Here is a 26,339-nt window from a genome sequence, read left to right on the forward strand (position 1 = left end):
GTGGGCCTTATGTTGAGGTGATTGCATCAGGTGTGTCAGAACCTTTTCTGTTGGATACTGGTGCTACCAAGAGTTCTATTATGCACTCAAAACTCCCTGGCGCACCTTTGTCTGGCGAAACAAATGTATCAATAGGTTTTTCCGGCGCCCCAGTTAGAAATCCGATTTCTAACCCTATATCTCTTTCTGTTGGACCTTGTAAATTTGAAATACCCCTTATTTTGACGACAGGTTGTGGCGAGAACTTGTTAGGATTAGATTTGTTAAAAAGATTGTATGCAACATTGTATTGCTCTCCTTCTGGAGTGCAACTCACATTGGGTAAGAAAGTGGTTTCACCAATGTATTTGTCAAAGGACAGATTTCCACCAGAATTTTCGTCTCTTCCTAATACTCTTTGGGCTACTGGACCTAATGATGTAGGTCTTTTGGAAATTCAGCCATATGTGATAACATTAAAAGCCAATGTTAAAATGCCACGTATTCCCCAATACAAGATCTCTAGTGAAGGGGAAAAAGCGTTGATGGCAATTATTCGTGATCTGATTGAGAAGGATGTAATTGAAGAGACAAGAGGCAACGTTTGCAATAGTCCTGTTTTGCCTGTCTTGAAGCACACTGACCCTACTCAGCCACCTGTTTATAGATTTGTAATTGATCTTAGAGAGGTGAACAAAATAGTTGTGCCACAGTTTCCAGTCGTCCCCGATATCACTGCATTGTTGACAATGATTCCGGCTTCAGCCACTTGGTTCTCAGTAATAGACCTGAAGAATGCTTTCTTCAGCATCCCTATTGCAGAAGAGAGCAGGGACATTTTTGGCTTCAATTTGGGAGGACGAAGCTTCAGATTTAAGAGAGCTCCTCAAGGCTATTGTGAAAGTCCATCCATCTATAGTCAGGCTTTGAAAGCACAACTTGACACTCTTATGTTACCTGATGGCGCCACTCTCATTCAATATGTCGATGATTTGCTAGTTGCCGCAGATACTAAGGAGATCTGCAAAGAAGCAACATTGTCATTATTGCGTCATTTGTCTGATTTACACCACAAAGTGTCCCTTTCAAAGTTACAGTATTGTCAAAAAGAAGTGACCTATTTAGGTCATCTCTTTTCGAAGGAGGGAAGGCAACTGACCCCAGAGAGAATCAGAGCTGTTGCAGCAATGAGTGTGCCAAGAACACAAAGAGAAGTGCGTGCTTTCTTGGGTATTACATCATATTGCAGACAATGGATACCTAATTTTTCGTTAATAGCCAAACCCTTGGTGGCATTAACTTGTAAAGATATACCGAATCCCGTCCCATGGTCTGAAGATTGTCAGAAAAGTTTTGTCGAATTACGTGATGCATTATGTTCAGCTCCTGTGTTGGGTAGCCCCAACTACAGCAAGCCTTTTACATTGTATGTCCATGAGAAAGAAGGTTGTGCTTTAGCAGTTTTGACACAACAGTTTGGAGACAGGGAGCGTCCATGCGCCTATTTCTCTTCAACCTTAGACCCAGTAGCTAAGGCACTACCGAGCTGCTTAAGAGCGGCAGCGGCAGCTGCTGTTTCTATCCGACAGTCTGCTGGTTTAGTGATGAATAACACATTAGTCGTAATGGTTCCACATGCAGTGGACACGTTGTTAAACAGAACCAAGACACAGCATTTAACTAGTGCTCGATTGTCAGGTTACGAGTTGACATTGTTAGCAAGCCATGTTCATATAAAAAGATGCACTACACTTAACCCAGCTACGTTATTGCCAATTGTGATGGAGTTAGATACTTCTGAACAACATGATTGTCTCCGTAGAACAGAAGAGGAAACGAAAGGGAGAATAGACCTTCTGGACACTCCCATTGCAAAGAGTGATGGTACTTTGTGGGTGGATGGTTCATGCTTTAAGCTCCCGAATGGTGACACGACTGCGGCGTATGCTGTGACAACTTTGTGTACGATTGTTGAAGCTGCACGTATCCCACATAATTCAGCCCAAGCAGCTGAGTTAATAGCCCTAACAAGAGCATGTACAGTATCAAAAGGAATGAAAGTGACTATCTATACCGATAGCCAATATGCGTTTGGTGTGGTCCATAGTTTTGGGCGTTTGTGGAAGGAACGTGGGTTCCTGACCTCGCATGGAACTAAAATACAGCATGGTCAGTTGGTAAATGAGCTCCTTGATTCACTTACTTTACCGTTGCAAGTTGCGATTGTGAAGTGTAGCGCACATAAAAAGGTGACTGATGATGTTGGTCGTGGGAATGCATTAGCTGACGAGGTCGCAAAAGAAACGGCAAGGAATGTGATGAGCCGAATGTATGTCGCGAGCCCTGCAAGATGGATTGGTGATGTTGGAATGTGTGAAGACACGATAGAAAGCGTGAAATCGATTCAAGCTGAAGCCACAGAGAGAGAATTGAGTGTGTGGAGAGAAAGTACGGGTAAATTGGATGCGAATGGTTGTTGGGTCGAGTTGTCAGAACATCAGAGATGGTTGCTACCCGATTCGTATGTGCTTGCAGTAGTTACAATGGCTCATGGAATGGCTCACATCAGTGTGAAAGGAATTTGTAAGTTGTTGGCCCCAGTATGGCAAAATGCAGGAATTCCCAAGTGCGCAGAAAATGTAGTTAAAAATTGCATGGTATGCCTGAAACACAACCCTGGTAGAGGAACCCCAACTCCAGCTGGTCATTTTGCACCTCCTACGTATCCGTTTGAGGTTTTGCAGCTAGATTTCATCCACATGGAGAGGTGCAACAACTTAAAATATGTACTCGTTGTTGTTTGTGCCTTTTCAAGATGGGTGGAAGCCTATCCCCTAAAAGACAATACTGCGCTATCCACAGCCAAAGCCCTTGTGAAAGAGTTCTTCCCTAGGTTCGGAATGCCGAGAATGATCTGGAGTGACAATGGAAGTGAATTTGTGGGTCAAGTGATGAAGAAAGTATGCGAAGGGCTAGGCATCAACCAAAAGTTTCACGCTGCAAATCACCCCCAATCAGCTGGATTAGTGGAGTGCTATAACGGCACTCTAAAGCTAAAATTGGCCAAGATACAAGCGAGCTCTGGTCTCAAATGGCCTGACGCTCTACCCTTAGCACTCCTATCAACCAGAATGACTGTGCATTCACGAGTAAAACTTAGTCCTTACGAAATAGTCTTTGGCCGCCCGGCCAATATATGGGGAGTGCCTAGGCCCAAGAAATTCAGCGAGATAGAGCATCCTGTCTTGCTTGACTATCTGTATGAATTGACGGCTAAATTGCGTGTCTTACATCAACAGGTCCACGACACCTTGCCTCCGGTCTCTGAATCTCCAGGTCATCCCATTGAGCCTGGATCCTGGGTTTTAATAAAGAACTTTCAGCGAACCAAAAACGAGCAGCCCAGGTGGACCGGACCGCACCTCGTTCTTCTCTCCACAAGATCAGCTGTTCGAGTAGAAGGGAAGAAACACTGGATCCATGGGACCCATTGCAAAAGGGTACCCCTACCTCTGACATGTGACCGGTGGGTCAAGGAAGGTATCGCCGACTCAGAGACTGAAACCGTGCCACGTTTTTTGCCTTTCAGCGATGCACGAATAAAAGGAACACTCACTGAGAAAGAAAGTGATGACATTTTACAATCAGCAGTATCACCGTCAGTCCGATTGGACACTACAGAACCTGAACTCCTTTTTCAGGACCACACGATACCTGGGACTAACCGTTATAATCTACGACCAAGAATAAAGGACAAATAAAACAGTTTACTTTTCTTCTCTTTAACAAAGTTCTCCAATATGGAAAATTATTTTTGAATGACTTTTTGCTTTTTGTATTTTTTGAACCTCCATCCGGGTTCAGCTGTAGGATCGTGGCTGAAAAGACTTAGGGGGGTAGCCTGTGGACACAAGGTCTACAGGTCTGGTTTGTTCTAGGGCGGCCTGGAACATTCAGAACACTCCTAAGTGAAGTAAACCAACCGCCACGAGCAGCAACGGTTAGAGGATGGAATCTTTCCAAAATGGAGAACATGTTGAAAGACTGAGTTTCAAGAAGAGAATATGTGAAACGATAACCAGGAAACGGTTTTTGCCGCTGTGCATTTTTATGTTATTTAGTATACTTATGTTTTTTATAGGATATATTTTATTCTGTTTTAATGTGATATTGGCACCCACTACCTCGTCTGCACCTCCTCCTTCCACTGTTTCCCCACATTCTTTTCAACTCCTCCCTAAACATGAATCTGCTAGGAGACTAGAGTTCATTAATAACTCCTTCATCCAGCTTTTGCACCAACACCAACTAGTGATAAATACAACTAACTGTTGGGTGTGTGGCCTTATGCCTCACACAGCAGATAAAGGTATCCCTTATCTGATCCTGCCTTTTAGCCACAATGGTTCCGTGTGGGCATTCAGAACGATATTCATCTATGCACACTACCCCCTACGTTTTGCGGAAGACAACCCTAAGAAAAATGCTTTGGTTAAAGGAATCATAGACATGATGAAGGACAATATCTCCTACGAGACTATCCCCAGAGATGAGACAATGGCATATATAGGATGGAACATGACCTGATATGAAGCCACAATGAATGAGAAACAGCAAGCTAAGATATCTTCCCTGATTTGGGTTGTACCCCATCAGGGTCACCTGTATCTGCAAGGTACTGGCAAGAATCCCAGAGCTCAGCTAGGGGAAAGCGTCTGCACTGAGACATATGTCTTCGCATCTCAGACCTCCCCTCCGCTTTTGGCAGCTAAGGGTACCTATTTCATCTGCCATGATAGAGCCTTTACATGGTTGCCCCCTGACTTTTCGGGCACATGCTTCGTTTCGTTCCTGTTGCCCCCTACCTACACAGCAGCGGCAGATTACCACAAGACAAGGATAGTTAGAGGCGTCTTCAGTGAAGAAGACACTGCAGGACAAGAATTTGGGGACTTCGTAAAGGGTTTTCTGCCGTTCTGGGGACAAATAAGTAACAGCAGGAGTATAAGGCAATTGATAAGAGTGGTTGAATCCACTGTGGCTGAAACCGCTGGTGCCCTTGGTAACTTGACTGCTGAGCTCCAGTCGGATCGTCTTATGACCCTTCAGAACAGGGTCGCATTAGATGTCATACTTGCAGACCGGGGTGGAGTATGTACATTGATCCAGTCGAGTTGCTGTGTTTTTGTCCCAGATAACGCTCCAACAGTATACCAGGCCATCTCCAAACTGCATAGAATTTCCGAATCTATTCATTTAGATAAAGGAGATTGGTCATTAATGGGATGGCTCTGGGAACTGATATCAGCATGGGGATGGAAGATTCTGATGGTCATTGGGATGATCTTGGCCATTCTTTTCCTGTTCTGTCTATGCGTGCAGTGTGCTCCTGCGATATGTGGCCTCTGTGTTACATCATGCATAAGGAAACCTGCACCAAGAGACGAGCTAAATACTAGGATGATGTTACAGCAACATCTCAACGACTTTAGAAACATAGACCTGGACTCAGATTAGCATGAGAATAGGTTTATTGCCTATGTAAGGGCAAAAGGAGGGTTTGTGGTTCTAAAAATTCTGGACCCATGTAATCTGCTTTGCCACAGCAGTACGATTTTAGTATCAAAAGACCGATAATGACTAGTACACTAAACATGAGCATTTTCGCTCAATTCCAGCAGCGTTTTCACCTCGAAATCGCCATTTTCGTCCTGCACTCGTGGCTCCCATTTTATACACGACAGCCATTTTAAAAGTTGCCCTCACATAGGCTTATAATACAGTCAGATTTGATTCCAAGGACACGTACACCTTGATTGACTTTTCTCTGACCTGGGCAAGCTGGAACCATTGCCTCAGGCCAAACCTGTTTGGTCAGTCCCTCTCCCAGTGGCCGAATCAGATAGCATCAAGGCACACCAGGCCATAAAACCCTTATTATCGCTCACACACCCTGCCTAACTTGCTCACACCTGCACCTGCTCTTTTCTTCTTCTTACTTTACGAGGGGGAGGTGCCCGTTTTTATTGGGGGTCCACACTTATCTGATGTGAAATTCTAGGCCTTGCCGGGTAATTTATTATGGGTTGGATGACATGAAATATGAGGTTTCATCATGACACTGTTTTTTCCTTTGTAGTGAAAACATGTGAATGACCAACCAAAATGTCAAGAATGTTTGCCTGAAGCTTAAAAAACTGTATATAAGGAAACCTGATTTTGCATTGACACACAGGGGGTCATTCTGACTCCCGCCGGGCGCCGGCACCGCGCGCCCGGCGGGAGCCGCCAAAATACCGTACCGCGGTCGGAAGACCGCGGTGGGTATTTTGAGGTTTCCCCTGGGCTGGCGGGCGGCCTCCAAAAGGCCGCCCGCCAGCCCAGGGGAAACCGTCCTTCCCACGATGAAGCCGGCTCTTAATCGAGCCGGCGGAGTGGGAAGGTGCACCCGTCGCGTATTTCACTGTCTGCCGAGCAGACAGTGAAATACTCGTAGGGGCCCTCTTACGGGGGCCCCTGCAGTGCCCATGCCGGTGGCATGGGCACTGCAGGGGCCCACAGGGGCCCCGCGACCCCCCCTACCGCCATCCGGTTCCCGGCGGGCGGACCGCCGGGAACTGGATGGCGGTAGGGGGGGTCGGAATCCCCTCAGCGGCGCAGCTAGCTGCGCCGCCTTGGAGGATTCAAACGGGCGGCGGCACACTGGCGGGAGACCGCCAGTGTTGCCGGTCTGACCGCGGCTTTACCGCCGCGGTCAGAATGCCCTGCGGGGCACCGCCGGCCTGTCGGCGGTGCTCCCGCCGACCCTGGCCACGGCGGTCTAAGACCGCCGGGGTCAGAATGACCCCCTCAGTCTCCTGAGAACATACAAGTCGTGCTGTTGTACTTCTAGGACGCCTGTCAATTGGTTGCAGCCAATAAATTCGATCTTTGACTTCACCTAGAAGACTCTGAGTTTCTGTAGTCTGAATCAGGAAAGTACCCGAGGTCTTTGGGTGTACCCTGGCACCGCTGGGTTACCGGATCAGTACCGGTTCTGAAAAACCCAGTACCTCACACCAAAAGATGTATTTTTAAACCGTGAGCCCAGAGACACCAAACTCCACTTTTCTATATTTTCCCAATTCGAAATTACACTTAGAAGAAGCTGCAAGGTGATCTCAACTTTAGCCTATGGGACAGATAGTCCTTCTAATAGTGAAACATGAATTTAAGGCTTTTTCACTACCTGGGCACATTGATTTTAAACATGCATGTCCAACTTTTTTTAAACACTGCAGCAGTGATCAATTTGTAAATAAAAACGTACTGGTGTCGAAAGCCCTCCTCTTAAACATGCAGCTGCTGCAATTAAATGTGCGAACAAGGCATACTTAGGCAGCATAATCCTAAAGCCATCTCAGGCCTTTTCAATCCATTTAACTTCACTCCCTGCCCCTTCAGCTCACTCTTGTAGCTGTCTGCTTTCTCCCATTGTGACCCTTTTTCATTTTTCTCTTCCTCCGTCTTTCCCATATGTGTATTTTGCTCGCAGTAAATGCTTGAGGCAGAAAAATAAGTGCCAGCCCTCAAAAATAAGTGCCACCACACCGGAAACAACAAGCACAAATTAAGCACTACACTGCACCCTGTCCTGGGGGCTAATCAGGGCCTTCTTTAGGGTTGACTTACATGCAATAAAAAGGAGGGTTTGGGCCTGGCAAGTGGGTACACTTGCCAGATCAAAATGGAAGTTTAATCTGCACACGCAGGCTCTGTAATGGCAGGCCTGAGACATGTTTGAAAGGCTACCGTAGTGGGTGGCACAACCAGTGCTGCAGGCCCACTTGTAGCATTTGACTTACAAGCCCTGGGCACACATGGTGCACTTTGCTAGGGACTTACTAGTAAATCAAATATGCCAATCATGGAAAAGCCAGTTACCATGTTTTAGACATAGAGCACGTGCACGTTAGCACTGGATAGCAGTGGTAAAGTACACAGAGTCTTAAAGCCAGCAAAAACAAAGTTCAGCACACAGGTAAAACAGGAGGTCAGAAAGCAAAAAGTCAGGGCAAACCACAACAAAAGATGCTAGGTCTAACACTAATAATAAGAACTTTATCAAACAAAAATATTCCAAACATGCTTTAATAAAGTGTGAACCCGACATAGTTCTCCAAATCAATAATAAAAATAAAATAAAAAAATACATGTGTATAATCTTCTCATTCAGTTTATGAGCACCCCTGGCTACTTCATGTAGTTTGTCAGCAACCTTACAACTAACTGCACATAGGGGGTGATTCTAACCCTGGCGGTCGGTGTTAAAGCGGCGGCCAACCCGCCAACAGTCTGGCGGTCCAAAAAATGGAATTCTGACCCTGGCGGGAACCGCCAACACAGCCCGCCAACTTAACACTCCGACCGCCGCGGCGGTACAGACAAACAGCGCGGCGGTCACCGCCAACAGGCAGGCGGCAGACAATGTACCGCCCACACTATCATAACTCACCAATCCGCCACCTTTTCCGGGGCGGGAGCACCGCCGATAAAAACACGGCGGAAACAGACTACGAACGGGAAAACGCTCACCTCTACGCACTCCACGAGGACGGAGGACAGCATGGAACCCGAATTGAACATCATACCTGCTCTCGTCTACCTTCTCATCTACCACGAGTACGAAGTCCGGCGCAGACGACAACGGTGAGTACTGCACCTACGACACACGGGAGGGGGAGGACGAAAGGTTACGGGCACACACATATGCGACCCCCCCCCCCCAATCATGTACTCACCAATGCAGAGCACCAAGTCACAGTGACCCCACCCAAACACCCCTGAAAAATGCTAGGACATAATCATATTTGGAATAAATATTTATGTACCAAAAAGCTCCAGAAAATTAGCGTACAACCATGAAAGATATCCCCAACAAAACAAATGACATACACATCAGTGTATGACTGAAGTACCAAGTCCTGCACATCCTACCAATTCAGCATGTCCGTGGGCCAAAGTCTTGAGAAACAAGGGCAAAGCCCACACAGGAGACCTGAGTCCTTTGGAGAGAACACTGCAGGGGCATCAGATGTAAAAACTACAGGCACCTCAGGGGGAAGGGAAGGGGGGGGCACCACAGCCACATGAGTCCACGACGCCAGATCCACGAGGAGCCACCATGCCCACCGTTCAATCCTGGGGAGTGCAAAGCCACAGTCTCTCAATGTCTCTACAGTGGGTGGGCTGCCCACTGTTCAATCCTGGGGAGTGCAAAGCCACAGTCTCTCAATGTCTCTACAGTGGGTGGGCTGCCCACTGGACCAACCTGGGGAGTGCAAAGCCACAGTCTCTCAATGTCTCTACAGTGGGTGGGCTGCCCACTGGACCAACCTGGGGAGTGCAAAGCCACAGTCTCTCAATGTCTCTACAGTGGGTGGGCTGCCCACTGTTCAATCCTGGGGAGTGCAAAGCCACAGTCTCTCAATGTCTCTACAGTGGGTGGGCTGCCCACTGTTCAGTCCTGGGGAGTGCAAAGCCACAGTCCATCATGTGGATGATAGTCTCCACTGGTCAAGGAGGAGGCATGGTGGGCACAATGAACCATCAACGGTGCTTGAGACGGCGGGCCCAGCGGAGCGGTGCTTGACAGGAAGGGCCCAGCGGAGCGGTGCTTGAGAGGAAGGGCCCAGCGGAGCGGTGCTTGAGACGGCGGGGCCCTGTTCAGCGGTGCTTGAGACGGCGGGGCCCAGCGGAGCGGTGCTTGACAGGAAGGGCCCAGCGGAGCGGTGCTTGAGACGGCGGGGCCCTGTTCAGCGGTGCTTGAGACGGCGGGGCCCAGCGGAGCGGTGCTTGACAGGAAGGGCCCAGCGGAGCGGTGCTTGAGACGGCGGGGCCCAGCGGAGCGGTGCTTGAGAGGAAGGGCCCAGCGGAGCGGTGCATGAGACGGCGGGGCCCAGCGGAGCGGTGCTTGAGACGGCGGGGCCCAGCGGAGCGGTGCTTGAGACGGCGGGGCCCAGCGGAGCGGTGCTTGAGACGGCGGGCCCTGTTCAGCAGTGCTTGAGACGGCGGGGCCCAGCGGAGCGGTGCTTGACAGGAAGGGCCCAGCGGAGCGGTGCTTGAGACGGCGGGGCCCTGTTCAGCGGTGCTTGAGACGGCGGGGCCAGCGGAGCGGTGCTTGACAGGAAGGGCCCAGCGGAGCGGTGCTTGAGAGGAAGGGCCCAGCGGAGCGGTGCTTGAGACGGCGGGGCCCAGCGGAGCGGTGCTTGAGACGGCGGGGCCCAGCGGAGCGGTGCTTGAGAGGAAGGGCCCAGCGGAGCGGTGCATGAGACGGCGGGGCCCAGCGGAGCGGTGCTTGAGACGGCGGGGCCCAGCGGAGCGGTGCTTGAGACGGCGGGGCCCAGCGGAGCGGTGCTTGACAGGAAGGGCCCAGCAGAGCGGTGCTTGAGACGGCGGGGCCCAGCGGAGCGGTGCTTGACAGGAAGGGCCCAGCGGAGCGGTGCTTGAGACGGCGGGGCCCAGCGGAGCGGTGCTTGAGACGGCGGGGCCCAGCGGAGCGGTGCTTGACAGGAAGGGCCCAGCGGAGCGGTGCTTGAGACGGCGGGGCCCAGCGGAGCGGTGCTTGACAGGAAGGGCCCAGCGGAGCGGTGCTTGAGACGGCGGGGCCCAGCGGAGCGGTGTTTGAGACGGCGGGGCCCTGTTCAGCGGTGCTTGAGACGGCGGGGCCCAGCGGAGCGGTGCTTGACAGGAAGGGCCCAGCGGAGCGGTGCTTGAGAGGAAGGGCCCAGCGGAGCGGTGCTTGAGAGGAAGGGCCCAGCGGAGCGGTGCTTGAGACGGCGGGGCCCAGCGGAGCGGTGCTTGAGAGGAAGGGCCCAGCGGAGCGGTGCTTGAGACGGCGGGGCCCTGTTCAGCGGTGCTCTTCTGCACCGCGGGCCCTGTTCAGCGGTGCCTATCTCCACGGCGGGGCCCTGTTCAGCGGTGCTCTTCTGCACCGCGGGCCCTGTTCAGCGGTGCCCATCCAGCAGGTCAAGGGAGCCAGACCTGGCCTGGACTCCCTGTTCAGTCGCCCTCGGACCGTGACGTATCTCGACCCTTCGGGGACGGACTCCTGGCCTCCTTAGTGTCCTCCTTCCCAGCTGGGATGTGGCATGTGGGGTCCACCTTCTCCGCGCTCCTGCTGCCCTTCCGCTCCTTTGATGGGGCTCTCGGGCCCTTGCCTCCCCCAGATGGTGTGGGTGGTGAAGTGGCCGCACATTGCTCCTTGGGGGCAGCCCTGTCAGTCCTCGCACGGCGGTCCTTGGTTTTGCGGGTCCTCTTGCCGGGGGGGGGGGCTGGACGTGTCCTTGCTGCAGCTCGATGTGTCACTGCTGGCAAAGGGTGGGCTCCAGAACCCAGGCACAACAGTGACACCCGAAGCTGGGCTGGTGGTGGCTGCGGTGCTCTTGGGACTCTTTGAAGATGGATGGGGGGGTCATCGGGGGGAAAGAGGTTAAGGTTAGCCAGGAAAAGTTTTTAGGGCCAAGGTAAAGGGTAGGAGTAGTGGAGATGGAAGTGGAGGTAGAGGAGGTGGTTGTAGGAGAGTCAGGTGTGCTGTCATTGGGTGAAGGTGCTGGTGCTGTAGGCTGTCGTGAGGTGGATGGCTGTTGGGTGGGTGGCTGCCTGCGTTTGTGTGTCTTGGAAGAGGGGGTGACAGACACAGTGGGAGAGGACACAGGGGACGTGTACATGGCAGTGGGGGTGGTGACTGCACGAGTGTGGACTGTACTGGAGGGTGAGGTGGTGATGGAAGCACTGGCTGATGTTGGGGTGCATGCAGGTGTGAGTGTAGACGTCACAGGGAGGGAGGAGGGAGACGAGGAGGAGGGGGACACAGGGGTGGCAGTGGCTGTTGGCATGTCTGCATCTGGGTGTTGCTCGGGTGAGTGTTTGCGGGATCTGTGGTGCTTGTGTTTGGATGAGCTGCTCTTGGGTGTTGAGGTGTGTGCAGGCTGGTCTGATGGTGTGGATGGGATAGGCTGAAGAACAGGAGACAGAGACAGGCTGGAGGCAGTCAGAAGAGGGTGGCTGGAAACAGGGACAATGGCTGCCGTCAGTGCTGAGGCCAGAGCAGTGAACGCTCGTTGATGGGCAGCCTGACCCGAATGAATGCCCTCCAGGTACGCATTGCTCTGTTGCACCTCCCTTTGCACACCCTGGATGGCATTCAGAAGGGTTGTCTGCCCAACAATGAGTGTCCTTACCAGGTCAATGAGCTCCGCACTGAGGGCAGCAGGGGCAACAGGGGCAGGGGCTGAGGTGCCTGGGGCGACGGAGACGCGCGCCTTCCTGGGCGAAGCGGCACGGAGCGAAGACTGAGGGGCTGATGGGAGGGCGGGGCTGGTGCGCTGGGTGGCGGCTGTACCTGTAGAGGCGGGGGGCACGGATGTTGCCGCCACCCCTAGGGAGCTCCCATCCGAGGACGTGTCGCTTTCGCTGCTCTCACCAGCGGTCCCCGTCGTGGTGCTCCCCTCGCCCTCCGGATCACTGGTGCCCTCGGTGTCTGTTCCTGGGCCCACCGGGGCCTTGTGTCCTGCAGCTCCCTCGTGCTCCGATGCCATATCTCCTCCGCCTGATGATGCTAATGCACACATGCACAAGAAGATGAAGAGAAAGGGTGGGGGGAGAAAAAAGAAGACCAGGTTGAGTGCATGCAATGTCAACACCGTTAGCGGAGAGGACAGACACAGGTGCCTAATGCACTAAGCCGCGCATTCGGGGTACACTACTCAGTACTACTGACTAAGACAACAGGCCAAGAGACGTCAAACGCGCACATGGGAGATGCTGGACCTTCAATGGCTGTACTTGTCACCCTACAGAGGTGGGGGCCGGGGGCACAGGGCCATGCCTAAGGGAGAGGACTACACTACAGAAAGCGCCCTGGCCTAATGTCACCCACAACCCTCCTCCCCCACCCAGACGCCTCCACTGCGCAGAAAGATAGGAGAATGTGCTGATACTCACCCCCTTGTGTCTGCTGTGATGTCTTAAAGCGCCCATCCAATTCAGGGTAGGCCACCGCCAGGATCCGGGACATCAGGAGGGTCATGGTGCGACTGGCACCCCTCCTAGGTTGGGAGGCCATCCCCAGCAGTCTTTCTGCGGTCTTCCTTGTCCCGCGGCGGATGTCCTCCCACCTCTTGCGGCAGTGGGTGCCCCGTCTGTTGTGGACCCCCAAGGTCCGGACTTCCTTGGCGATGGCACGCCAAAGATCGATCTTCTGATGGGCGCTGACCTATTAGACATGTACAGAGTGGAAAGGAGGAAATCATCAATGGCCTGCATGTTAGATGTAATTGGCCCCCCCCCACCCACTTTGCCATATGGCACATGCTCTCATCTGTCGGGCGTTGCACTCCTCATTCGCCCCCCACCCCACCCCACCAACTTACATCCACCCCAATCCACACAGGCATAGCCCATTCCATTAGCACCCGGGGTACTCACTTGTTGGTCTGGAGGACCGTAGAGTAGCGCATACTGGGGGAGGACCCCATCCACGAGCTTGTCCAATTCTTCAGACGTGAAGGCAGGGGCCCTTTCCCCAGTCACAGCAGCCATTGTATCTTCCAGACCGAGGTCACAGCAGCACTTGCCGTATAGGTCCTCTCCTGTGGATGATCAGGTCTCGAGTGATTAAGCAGATAGAAAATGGCGGGCACGTCCGCGGCGGTGCGTACCGCGGCGGTGCGTACCGCGACCGCCGGCGCACTTCGTTATTGGCTCCTGAAACCCATAGGCTTCAATGTTAACCAATGCGGCTTTGCGCCGCGGTCTTCGACCGCCTACCGCCACGGTGTGCCCCGCCAGCGCAGTGACCTCACATCCCATTGTCCCACTTCACAGGTCAGGCAGCCGCCATTTCAAGGGCCCACATGGCTTAATTTTGACTGCGACACACAGGCCTAGGCCTTGCATTGCCACACATACACGCCTTTCAACCCATTGCCATTCTTTAACTGTGCAAGAGGTCTGTACGTACCTGTGGTTTGGCTGACTCTGTGCTCCATGTTGTCCTTCCTAGGCACCGTCCGCTGGGACTTGGGATGAGAAGGAGGAATCCTCGCGTGTACCGACCGCTGGTGGACCTGTCGACAATGGAAGAACGCCATATAATCCTTCGATACCGACTTGACCGTGCCACTATCTATGAACTGTGTGCCCAGCTGGAGCCAGCCCTGATGTCCCCCATCCGCCAACCCACAGGGATTCCCCCTCTGGTGCAGGTTTTGTCAGTCCTCCATTTTTTGGCCAGTGGGTCATTCCAGACCACAGTGGCCATGTCATCTGGAATGTCTCAGCCTATGTTTTCAAAGATTTTGAGCAGAGTGTTGTCTGCCCTGATGAAACTCATGCGGAGCTACATCATTTTCCCCGAGGAGGGTGACTTGCCCACAGTGAAGGGTGATTTCTATGCCCTTGGACATATCCCCAACATCATTGGTGCCATTGATGGGACCCATGTGGCTTTGGTACCCCCAAAAGACGATGAGCAGGTGTACCGAAACAGAAAGAATTATCATTCGATGAATTTCCAGGTGGTCTGTTTGGCTGACCAGTACATCTCCCATGTAAATGCCAAGTTCCCAGGGTCAGTGCATGACGCGTATGTGATGCGAAATAGCAGCATCCCCTATGTGATGGAGCAGCTACAGAGACAACGTGTGTGGCTAATAGGTGACTCTGGTTACCCCAACCTGCCGTGGCTACTGACCCCAGTAAGGAATCCCCGGACAAGGGCAGAGGAACGCTACAATGAGGCCCATGGGCGTACAAGGAGGGTGATTGAGCGAACCTTTGGCCTCCTGAAGGCCAGGTTTAGGTGCCTGCATATGACTGGTGGATCCCTAATGTACTCACCAAAGAAGGTGTGCCATATCATCGTGGCGTGCTGTATGCTTCACAACCTGGCTTTGCGACGCCAGGTGCCTTTCCTGCAGGAGGATGGTGCAGATGGTGGTGTTGTAGAAGCCGTGGAGCCTGTGGAGAGTGAAGAGGAGGAAGACTCTGAGGACGACACAGACAATAGGGACAGAGTGATACAACAGTATTTCCAGTAACACCCAGGTAAGAATCACCCACGCCATTTCACAATTGCTTCTAGCCTCCTGCATCTATACTTTCTGTAATTCCCCACAGATGTTTTTTATTAATTTATGCCTTTCCCTTCCCTTCTCAGTGCTGTCTGACTCAGTACCTGACTTCTGCTTGGTTCGCCCATGAAATACAGCGTATTGACATTGGTATGTTGTCATGACTAATTGACAGAACAGAAATTGAACAGTAATATGTTATCCCTTTGTTAATAATACAGCATGACTCAAAACAGGTTTGTGTGCAAAATGTGATTTATTTACAGTGCTAGATACCGGTACATGTGATTCTAAGGGTGATGGGTGGGGGTGGAGGAATATCCATGGCAGAGTCCAGTTCTCAGTCTCACAGGTGCATTGTTCTTTTGCCTGTGGAAGGATGGAGCATAGGCAGTTCATGGTTGGACAGGGTGGCAATGTGGGACAGTGGGAAGACTTGAGGGGGTATGTCCTGCTGGCGGGGGTCTTGACATCCTACTCTGTCTTTTTCTTTGGTCTCAGGCTCCTCTTACGGGGTGGTTGTTCTTCAGCAGGAGGTGGGGTTCTGGGGGGCTGTCGAGGTGTTGGGACCTCCTGTCCACTAGCGCCGGCGGAGGTGGTAGGCTGTTCCTGGTCCGGCCTAGTGACAGGGGCCCTGTGTGGTGCACCATGGTCCCGCAACGCGTCCTCTATCCTGTGGAGGGCCAGGACGATGGTCCCCATTGCGGTCCCGATGATTCTCAGCTCCTCCCTGAAGCCCATGTAGCGTTCCTCCTGCTGTGCCTGGATCTCAGTGAACCTGGCCAGTACCGTCGCCATCGTTTCTTGGGAGTGGTGGTAGGCCCCCATGAGGGTGGTGAGGGCCTCTTGGAGAGTGGGCTCCCTGGGCCTCTCCTCCCCCCCCTGTCGCACAGCAGCCCTCCGAGCTGCCCGGTTTCCGCCGGCCTCTGTCCCCTGGCCGGTGTGCCCGCTCCCACTGCCCCCAGGTCCCTGTTGTTGTTGGGGTGTCGGGTTAGCCTGGGTGCCCTGTAGTGGCAGACACACCGCTGATTGAGCTGTCCTAGAGACAGAGGCATGGGCCCGCTGGGTGGGAGCTGTGCTGGTGTCGGCAGAGGGGGTCGGGTCTGGTGTGGCCTGTGTCTGGGTGAGGGGAACCGACTGCCCAGAGGTCCCCGATGGTCCGGGCTGGTCATCAGGTTCACTGTCGACAGAGCTGCTATCCTCAGTGTGGGCCTGTTCCGGTGGTGGGATGGACACTTCTGGACCCTCCTGGCTGGTGTGTTGTCGTTCGGGTCCTGCATGGGGTAAGAGAGTTTGGTTATTGTTTCTGTGTGTGCAATAGCATGCGTGTTGTGGGTGCCCTTGTCCCCCAGTGCAGGCATTCCCTGGAGGGAGGTGTTGTGAGGGTATTTAGTGGGGGGGAGGGGTTAGTGCAGTGGTCATGCTTAGGTGATGGGTGCCCATGGTTTGTGTTGGCATGCAGGAGTTGGTGTTGGGATGGGTGGGTTGTGCTGGTGAGACATTGTCAGGAAGGATGTGTGCTGGGGGGTTGGGGGTGAGGGTGGGGGTGTGGGTTGGCATGCTGGTGGGGTGTGGGGGATATAGTAGTTGAGATGGGACTTACCAGAGTCCATTCCTCCGGCTACTCCTGCGAGGCCCTGAGGATGCAGGATGGTCAAGACCTCTTGTTCCCACGATGTAAATTCGGGAGGGGTGGGTGGGGGTCCGCCGCCAGTCTTCTGGACCGCGATGTTGTGCCTCGAGACCATCGACCGGACCTTCCCCCGTAGGTCGTTCCATCTTTTGCGGATGTCCTCCCTATTCCTGGGATGCTGTCCCACCGCGTTGACCCTGTCCACGATCCACTGCCATAGCTCCGCCTTCCTGGCTATACTGGTGTGCTGCACCTGCAAGCCGAAGAGCTGGGGTTCCACTCTTAGGATTTCCTCCACCATGACCCGGAGTTCTTGGTCCGAAAAGCGTGGATGCCTTTGGGGTGCCATGGGGTGGTGTGGGTGAGGTGTGGGGTGGTGTATGTGATGAGGAGTGTGTTGGTGAGTGGTGCTTTGTGCTACTATGTGGTGTGTGTGATGGTGTAGTGTGCCTCAGTGTGTCTTGCTTTGGATTGTCTGCTGTGTCTCTCTCTCCTTCTCTCAGTATTTGGGGTCGCAGGGGTTTGTGGGTGATGTGGGTGTGTGTTTTATAGTTGGTTGATTGTGTGGGAGTGGTGTGTGTATGTGTATCAGGTGTGTGTTTTTCAAATTGTCCAATGTGGCTGTGTTTTGGTGCTGTGTGTGTATTCTGACCGCGGCGGTGTGTAGCGCCAATGGAATACCGCGTTTGAATGACCGCCGTGTGGATTCGTGGGTCGTAATGGCATGGGCGTATTTCTGTTGGCGTGACGGTGGAGGTTTGGTCATCTCCAGTTTATCGCTGCCCGCCGATGTGGCGGGCTGCAGTGGAGGACGGATTTTTGGAGGTTTGGCCGTTATGGGTCAGAATGACGTGGCGGTTGACCGCGGCCGCGGCGGTGTTATGGCGGTCTTCTGACCGGCGGTAAGGGCATTTTACCGCCGAGGTCAGAATCACCCCCATAGTCTTTTAGCCATCCCGGTTATCTGTTTTGCTCTAATCCCTAATTAGCCACCAGAAGCTCTCTCTCGCTGGATCCATGCTAAGGAAGCTAATGTCAATTTGTGCCAAAGATCTTCTTGTCCAGGTTATCTATGCTTCTTCACTCACTAGACCAGCACAAGACATTTTTTTCTTCGGTGCTTTTGCAATTGCCTCTGTCACCTGGTGCTTACTGAATGGGGTTGGTCAACTATTCTCTGCTCACTGCTGCCACTCCCTGTCTCTAACTCACACTCTTCCTGCACTTTTCTGACTAGGCCTAATGCTCTGCCATTACTGTTCGCACATTTTCCTCCATCTGGGGCTTCGTTATGACCCACCAGAGAAATCCTGATACTTCGCAGTCTCGCTTAGCACTACAATCACCGCCTGTGACCCTTCCTGCATCAATCTTCATTTGGACAGAGCACAGCTATGGGTACTTCAGTCACTGGTTCCTTATTGCTATTTCTATGTTTTCTAGCTGTTTACTAACGTATCCCTGCGACTATCTCAGATCCACGGCCCTACAACCATTGCCAGTGGAATTAAAAATGATAATTGGGACCAAAGTATGTATCAGAAGTGACTACAAGCATGACAACGAAATTATGCAGCCCATTACGCAATTAAAGTGAATTACGTGATACATTAAGGGCACAATTTTCTACGTAGACATTTTACCACATGGAACTACTATTCATAGAAATGCTTTGAAAAATGTTGTCAAAAATATAGACATTTAGCAGATACTATCTGAACTGTACGTCACCAACAGTTAATAATGTTTGCTCCTATACAAATCCAAGAACCTGAGTTTAATCATATTTTTAACTGTACACATTACTGCTACATGTTAAGACCCACCACCAGTCTTAGTGTCAGGTTCAATCTGTTATCAGGATGTTGATCTTCAGAAAATACTTCTTTACAAGACGAAAACAGCCCTGTGAAACAGATTTACACATTACATAGTTCATGTAAGAGTCTGCCTGCAATGCATTTTAAAATTCTATGAGACTTTAAGAAAAGATTCAGAATATTCGACAGCATTTAGTAGTCTAAGGCTCTATTGAAATAACCGTCGTGCTGAAAAGACTACAATGTAAACATAGGTTGTCAACAACTATGAAACAAAACATTTTCAGAAGAAAGAACTCATCTTTCTTTTTTGAAGTACATTCAAATATGTGGGTGTTTTTTTTGCTCTGAACAAAGCCACTGTCTTTAATCTTTACACTTGGTATAATGCCATGAAATAGGGTACAGCCTTGCCTCTGTAATACCTGCATATAGCAGGCAATAAGTGATAGGAGACAAGCTCTTTTTTGTAAAGTGTCAGCTGTTGTATTCCGTTGCAAACAGATCGTTCTCACTGTTCTTTAACAGCTCGAAAATGTTTTTGTAGAAATCTACAGATTATGGAGCATATTTATTGAACGGTAAATGCACCGAACAATTATAAGGGGAACACAAAATTTCCAGTGTATCAAAGATCCAGTTGTTAGGGCTATAGCGATGAAGACAGTTCTACTGTTCCTCACTTACAATCAGAGCCTATAACCCAACATTGATAAAATCATATTTTCTATGTAAGGTGTTTCATACTGCAGGAGGATATTGGTCAAGCCTTCGCATTGCGGAGTGGCTATCCCCATCCTACAACTGCCTGGTGTATGGACCAAAGTGTCAAAGCTTGAGATGTTAAGGAAGACACCTGGTAGCCAGCACTGAACACAAACACTAGGTAGTATATGGCAGTGGTTTTCAAGTCCATAAAAGGACACTTGATATGAATTGGGTCTCTTTGGCTAACCAAGTTCCAATGAACCACAATTCATTCTTTTCTGCACATGTGGAATCCAAGACGAAATTGTCAGGAGTGCTACTAAAAATACTCAAGACAATCTTGCATACCCCAAAAATACACAAAATCATCCATATGTACAACCAAAAAAATAACTTTGATAGAAGGAATTTACCAAAAAATGATATGCCCCTTGAATTGGACAGTTAGGGCTGTTGCAAGCATTCTCCTGCTTCTGCAACACAGGGTTACTATGTAATCTTTAAAGTTAAAGCACTTTTGTTTGCCCAATGGAAGGCAGCATAGACTACAATATACAGAGGTCTTCCTTAAAACAACAGGATGGCATCTTGTAACCTGGCATATGTGGTTGAGAGAGTAATCAGTTGAGTAATGTGCTTGCAGCTTTTGAGTGCTGGTGTTCTTGGTTAAATACATTCAATTCATAAAAAGAAATAAACCCACCCCATCGACGAGTGTATAAAATACTTTATTTCTAAGAATAAATTCCTATAGAAATACAAAAATGAAAATGTCACAAGCTTTAAAAAACTTACATATTGACAAACATTGGTTAAACATATTTTAGTCAGACATATAATAAAAACAAAATGTATATGCTAATTAAATTACATGACTACATCTACTAAAAAGACCTGACATTAATTTAGACACTGACATTGGGCAATTAATTTTGGCAATGTAAGACCAATTTATCTTCAGGCAAGAGTATATTAACTGTAATATGCACATAGTCCCAATAAAGCATCAATAAAAATCCTTAACGAAGTCTAAAGATGTTATTAAAAGGAGCTTTTCTGTAGCAAAAATATAATTTACTACAACCATAACAAATCACACACATCAAAGTGATTCATTGAAGAAAAAGAGACGTACTTCATTTCTTGTTCAGATCACTTACTTCCTCAACACAAGTGGAGGGCCTTTTCCCTTTGCTCAAGAAGAGAGGACAATCTAACCGAAGATGCATTAATGAGCATTTAATTTTCCATCTGCAGAAACAGAAAGCATTATTTTCAGTGACTCTGCTTCTAAAAACATGAATTCCCCAGTCAGGGCCGTCACCAAGGCTTCTAATAGTATGGTCTACTGCTTTTTTCTATAACTTTAATTGATTCCATCACCCCGTATCTGAGGATGTTCTACAATTTATTTAGTGGCATTATATCATCACGAAGGATGCTGAGCTCCAATTTAGAATTAACAATAAATCTCTGCATAGGCTGCAAGAATTTGGGGGATTATATCTTGCAACATTAAAGTCGAGTTTTTCCTCACTACAACGTTTAACAAACAAAATAAACCTAAGTGCTCAGGTTTGCGCCAAGAGGGTGAAGGAATTCTGCCTAATTGCATGTATTATTGACATTTTTGGGAGGCCCAGGAGTGTCTTTAAACAAAGGCTCCCTAGGGACTCCCAGGCAACTTATTGATCTAGGGACCTAACCTTCGCTCTATAAAGTGCCTGGGAAATGAACGTAGCTATGGTAGCCTCCCTTAAAGGCTCTAGAGAGAAGCCCCCAAAGCAGGAATCATCTTTTCAGGCATTTACAGTTCTCAAGAGCGATTCTCTTAAATGTGCATTGTGTTTGCTCCATTTTTAAATTACTAGCAAATAAAAGAGCTATGTACCTATACTCACTAACCTATTCTAAATGTATATTATTTAGATAACATTTAAATTTCTTCTGGCATTTTGAGAATATCTGGGTCTTGGTTTTCTCAACATTCACCTTAGGTTTGTTCAGTACATAATAGGTTTATCTGCAAGCCTACTGGGGTTTAGTCCATTACGAGTAGGTTTTCAGCATACAGAAGGCTTGGGAACACACTATTAACAGGGAAAAGGAGTTTGTATTTGATGAGTGGATAGTTTCAGTTGTGCAGAATAGGACCCAAATAAGAACCATTGAAAATAAAACCTCTCTATGTAATTTGTATTATATTCTCACAGTAGACAAAATATCACCACTGCTTCAAAACTATCTAAATTCATCAATATTTACTGTTCATAGATCCATGTCTTCATCATAGAGTAAAGTATGGTTTAGATTGAGAAAAAATGATAAGGGATGTTACAGAAGTAAATCCAGGACATTAGAGTGGTTGCCATCTTGATTGCTAAAGTGCCTAGATACAATTGTATGGATGCAATTTGCTGTGATTGGCCTAGATCCTGTGTCAACATTTTGGGCGGCATGCACAGCTCTCCTACTGCGAGGACAACAGCTGGTTGTGGCTAATGTCCCGATAACACAGTTTGCTTCTGCAATATTTCTGTGTTTTATATGCAGTTGAGATACTATGGGGGTTATTCTAACTTTGGAGGAGGTGTTAATCCGTCCCAAAAGTGACGGAAAAGTGACGGATTTACCACCAGCCGTATTACGAGTCCATTATATCCTATGGAACTCGTAATACGGCTGGTGGTATATCCGTCACTTTACCGTCACTTTTGGGACGGATTAACACTCCTCCAAAGTTAGAATAACCCCCTATGTCTTCAAATAGCATTTAGACATTCACTTACAAACAGGGACACATTCTCCTCGTGAAAGGAATTGAGAATCATAGCGTTTTAGCTGTGTTAGATTCTATACCTAAGGTTAGCTATTATGAATACATTGTTTTATCTCATCTGGGTACTGTCTCCGCTCCTTTGAGTGTAGTAAAGCAGTGACCCTATAACAGTCTGAAGGATGCAGAGTAATTATTTTACATTACTTTTCAAAAATGAATTTATAGTGTAGCACAAAGAGAAGCTAAGTAGTAATGTACACTAATTCATGGAGTATAAATTAAATAAAAAAATATATAGCAAACATGCAAAATACACTGAAGACATGGAATAATTGGTAGAGTCAACCTTGTACACATTCATGTGCCAAAAATAATTTCTGCACATGAACAGTATCCACAAAATAGTACAAGGATAAAGCAGCCAGTAATTATCTTTGCAGATTTTGTGTTGCTAAGGTTGCCCCAAGTGGGAAGGGTATGTCCATATGTGGGTCTCCCGCTCACTGTGCTACTGGATTCAAGCTAGCCTGGCTGATGAAGGGTGATACCCTGAAACTGATCCCAGGATGCTAGTTTCCAGTCCAGCTAGGTTCTGGCTAGGAAGATCAGGCTGGAATGTTCCCATGGGGAGCAGGGTTAAGACTGATTTGCATATGGCTGGGTCCAAACTGGGATGGCATGATAAGCAAAAGAATAAAATAATGGATTAAACCCTGATCTGTTAGTGGGGGAGAGTATTTGAAAAATGTCAGCACTCTATCCATCATCCATTTGTATTGCTAAATTTGCTCTAAGTGAGAAGGGTATTTGCTGAAGTGGGTCCTGTGCTCATTGTGCCTCTGGATTCAAGTTAGCCTGGTTGGCGAAGAGTAATATCTGGAAAACTGTTCCAGGATGTGTGTTTCTGGTCTTGGGAGGACCTGGCTTGGCAGTTCAGTCTTGACTGTGCCCATGGGAAACAGGGTCAAGACTAATTTGCATATGGCTGGTTCCAAATTGGGGTGGCATGATGAGCAAAAGAACAATGGATTAAACTCAGGTCTGTGACGGGGGTGAGTGTTTGAAAAGTTTCAGCACTACATCAGCCTTTTGGGTTACTAAAGTTGCTGTAAGTGGAAATGATATGCCCAGATTTGGGTCCTGTGCTCACTCCGTCACTGGATTCAAGCTAGCCTGGCTGATGAAGGGTGATACTCTGAAACTGGTTCCAGGATGCTTGTTTCTGATTCAGGGAGGACTTAGCTTGGCAGTTGAGGCTGGACTGTTCCCATGGGAAACAGGGCCAAGACTGATTTGCATATGCCTGGGTCCAAACCGGGGTGGCATGGTGAGCAAAAGAAAGATGGATTAAACCCAGATCTGTGACAGTGGTGTGTTTGAAAAGTTTCAGCACTCCATCCATCACCCTTTTGTGTTTCTAAAGTTGCCCAAAGTGGGAAGGGTATGCCCAGACGTGGGTCCCCGGCTCACTGTACCACTGGATTTAAGCTAATGTGGCTGATGAAGGGTGATACCCAGAAATCAGGCCCAAGAAGGTTGTTTCCAGTTCAGGGAGGACCTGGCTTGGTAGTTCAGGCTGGACTGTTCCCATGGGGGACAGGGCCAAGACTGATTTGCATATGACTGGGTCCAAACTGGGGTGGCATGGTGAGAAAAAGAACAATGGATTAAACCCAGATCTGTGACTGGGGATGAGTGTCTGAAAAGTTTCAGCCCTCCGTCCATCATCCTTTTGTGTTGCAACATCAGGATTGGCCTAAGCACCCTGTCTTTGCTCTCCCAGGCAGATTGCTCAGTGCGCATGTGGATTTGGTCGTCCTGAGATGGCCGGCCAAACCCACATGCACACTGAGGGGAGTGCACACCACTCCCCATTCCTGCCTGTCATCCCCCATTGCCCCACCCCCTCGAAAAATGAAATGATAATAAACATAAACATGTTTTATTATAGTTTTATTTTTCAAGTTTTGCAGCAGCTCCTGCTGATGGGGTGAGGGGGGGGCGAGGCTCCTCTGCCATAGCGGAGGAGCCGGCGTTACATTTCAAAATAAGTAAGTACATTACATTACCATTGCAGTACATTACCTGTGCTGGTTAAAGAATGTGTTTGAGATCCAGGGTCAAACTGGAACATAAAATCGTCAGGCAACAAAATAAAAGTTGCACCCAATGGGGCCCTTGTTTGCAAATTGCAGCAGTTTTGAACTTGTAAAGACACACATTATAGATGTTTTGCGTGGTATGTAAGACTGCATGGATTTGGCATTGTTGTAGGCAATGTTTCTTTTAATATCAAGAAAATAAACAGTAGAAAGTGGCCCCATAGACCATAAAACAGGCCCACCATCAGCCCAAAATCATCCCACAAAGTTACAATTTCCCCGCTCTAACATGGCTCATGTCACTCGATTTCCATGCCCGGGAGGCCATGTTAGGAATAGTGACCCCAGGCAGAGAAAATAAAAAGTGAAGAGTCAGTCTGACATGATTACTGATGTTTTGTCTTGCTCAAACAAACTCTCATTCCTCTCACGTTGATAGAGGCAACACTCTGCTCAAATCCTCCCTCACACCACTCTGACACCCCTAAAAGTCATGATACATGCTGTATCAGATCTTATCAAAGGCTTGAAGAAGTTTGATCACATTACCCCAATACTAAAAGAACTACATTGGTTTCCTTCCAACCTTAAGTCATCTTCAAAATCAGCTGAAATGTGGCATATCTACTAAGATATGGAGCAGAATGCAACACACATATATAAAGTGCTGATGAGAAATGAAGACATTTCTCCATGGTACTCCTTCTTCAGAGAGGTGTAGATTTTTGGTGCTGTCCCAGGTTTACTCACCCTAATAAGTGATATACACTATCTTGTGTTACTTTGTATTTACTAAATCATGTAAAGCAAAAGAAGTCAAATTATTGATGCCTTTCTTTGTTCATTCATGCACTTCTACTTTTGGCTAAATATGAGGTGTAAGAAATTGGGTTATTAGTTGCAAAGAATGTGAGTTCTTCACAAGGAATACGTTTGCAATCGTCTTGAAACTAAGAGGCAGATTTATGGAAAGTGGCATTGCACTGAGTGCAGCTCCACTTTCCCTGCACCCCTTAGCACCCCCCTACTGCCACCATTTGTGAACCGTATTTAAAGTATAGCGCACCATGGTGCAGGGTATGGGGTAATAGCGTAATTTCTCATGATGTTATTGATGTACTCTGTAGGAGTAGCGCCAAAATATTGGCACTACTCCTGTAGAGTACATAGGGCCCCATTCTAAAGAATGGAAGCCCCCTTTTACCGCCTGCTGTTGAGCAGGCGTTAAAAGTGCCGTAAAAAATGGGGCACGGTAATCGCAGAGATTTCCTTACACCATTTTTCCGGCTTCCCTAAGGGGGAAACGCCCCCTTTGCATACATTATGCCTGGCACAGGAATAATGTAGCCCAAAGGGTTATAGAGTGATGCAATGAATGCATTGTGCCACTCTGTAAATAGGGTGCTGGGATTTCGGCCCTGTTGGGCCACATTAATGTAAAAAATAATTACGTTAATGTAGCGCAAGGTGGCACTAGGGAATTATAAATATGTCCCTAAGTACCTCATTGTACCACTTGACTCTCAGGGTAGTGAGGGAGAGCAGTCTAACTCCTACTCACATGAGGTGGTGAGGGCTAGAAACACCAATTCATAGGCATACAGCAACAACAACACTATACAAATATTTTTCCAGTTTCTTTTAAAAAGGAAAATTACTTTTATTACACACACACACTACTAAATTCTACACTTCAATAACAAATATATACATTCAAGTAGATGGAAATAACATGGGTGATAACCTAATATCACATTATACCTGTAATAATTACTCAACCCCATAATCACAATAACCCCACCTGTACCAGAACAAATATCACACTATAGCGGGGATGATTTTAAATAAGGCAGACCTACTGACTTGGCTAGTGGTCACCAGATTAATTTTTCTCCTTCTATAGGCTACATAATACAGTAATAGGATTCATCAGAAGAGGTCCCCACACTCCAGAGGGGCTCCATCAATGAGAGTGCTTACCAGTAGTGAAACCTCTCTTGGGTCATCGTAGGAGACTTAGGGCCTCATTATACATTTGGCAGTCCAAGGACCTCCAGACTCGCGGTGATGGGTGGACCACTACACTCCAGGCAGTACGACTACTGCATTACAACCCTGGTGGGCGGAGCCCACAAGGGATCATCGTCATCGCCGGGAACATAGTTTATGACATGGGCAGTGCTGGGGTCCCCTGCCCAACACCAT

This window comes from Pleurodeles waltl, chromosome 2_2 (genome assembly GCF_031143425.1).
Source record: "Pleurodeles waltl isolate 20211129_DDA chromosome 2_2, aPleWal1.hap1.20221129, whole genome shotgun sequence".
Lineage (NCBI taxonomy): Eukaryota > Metazoa > Chordata > Amphibia > Caudata > Salamandridae > Pleurodeles > Pleurodeles waltl.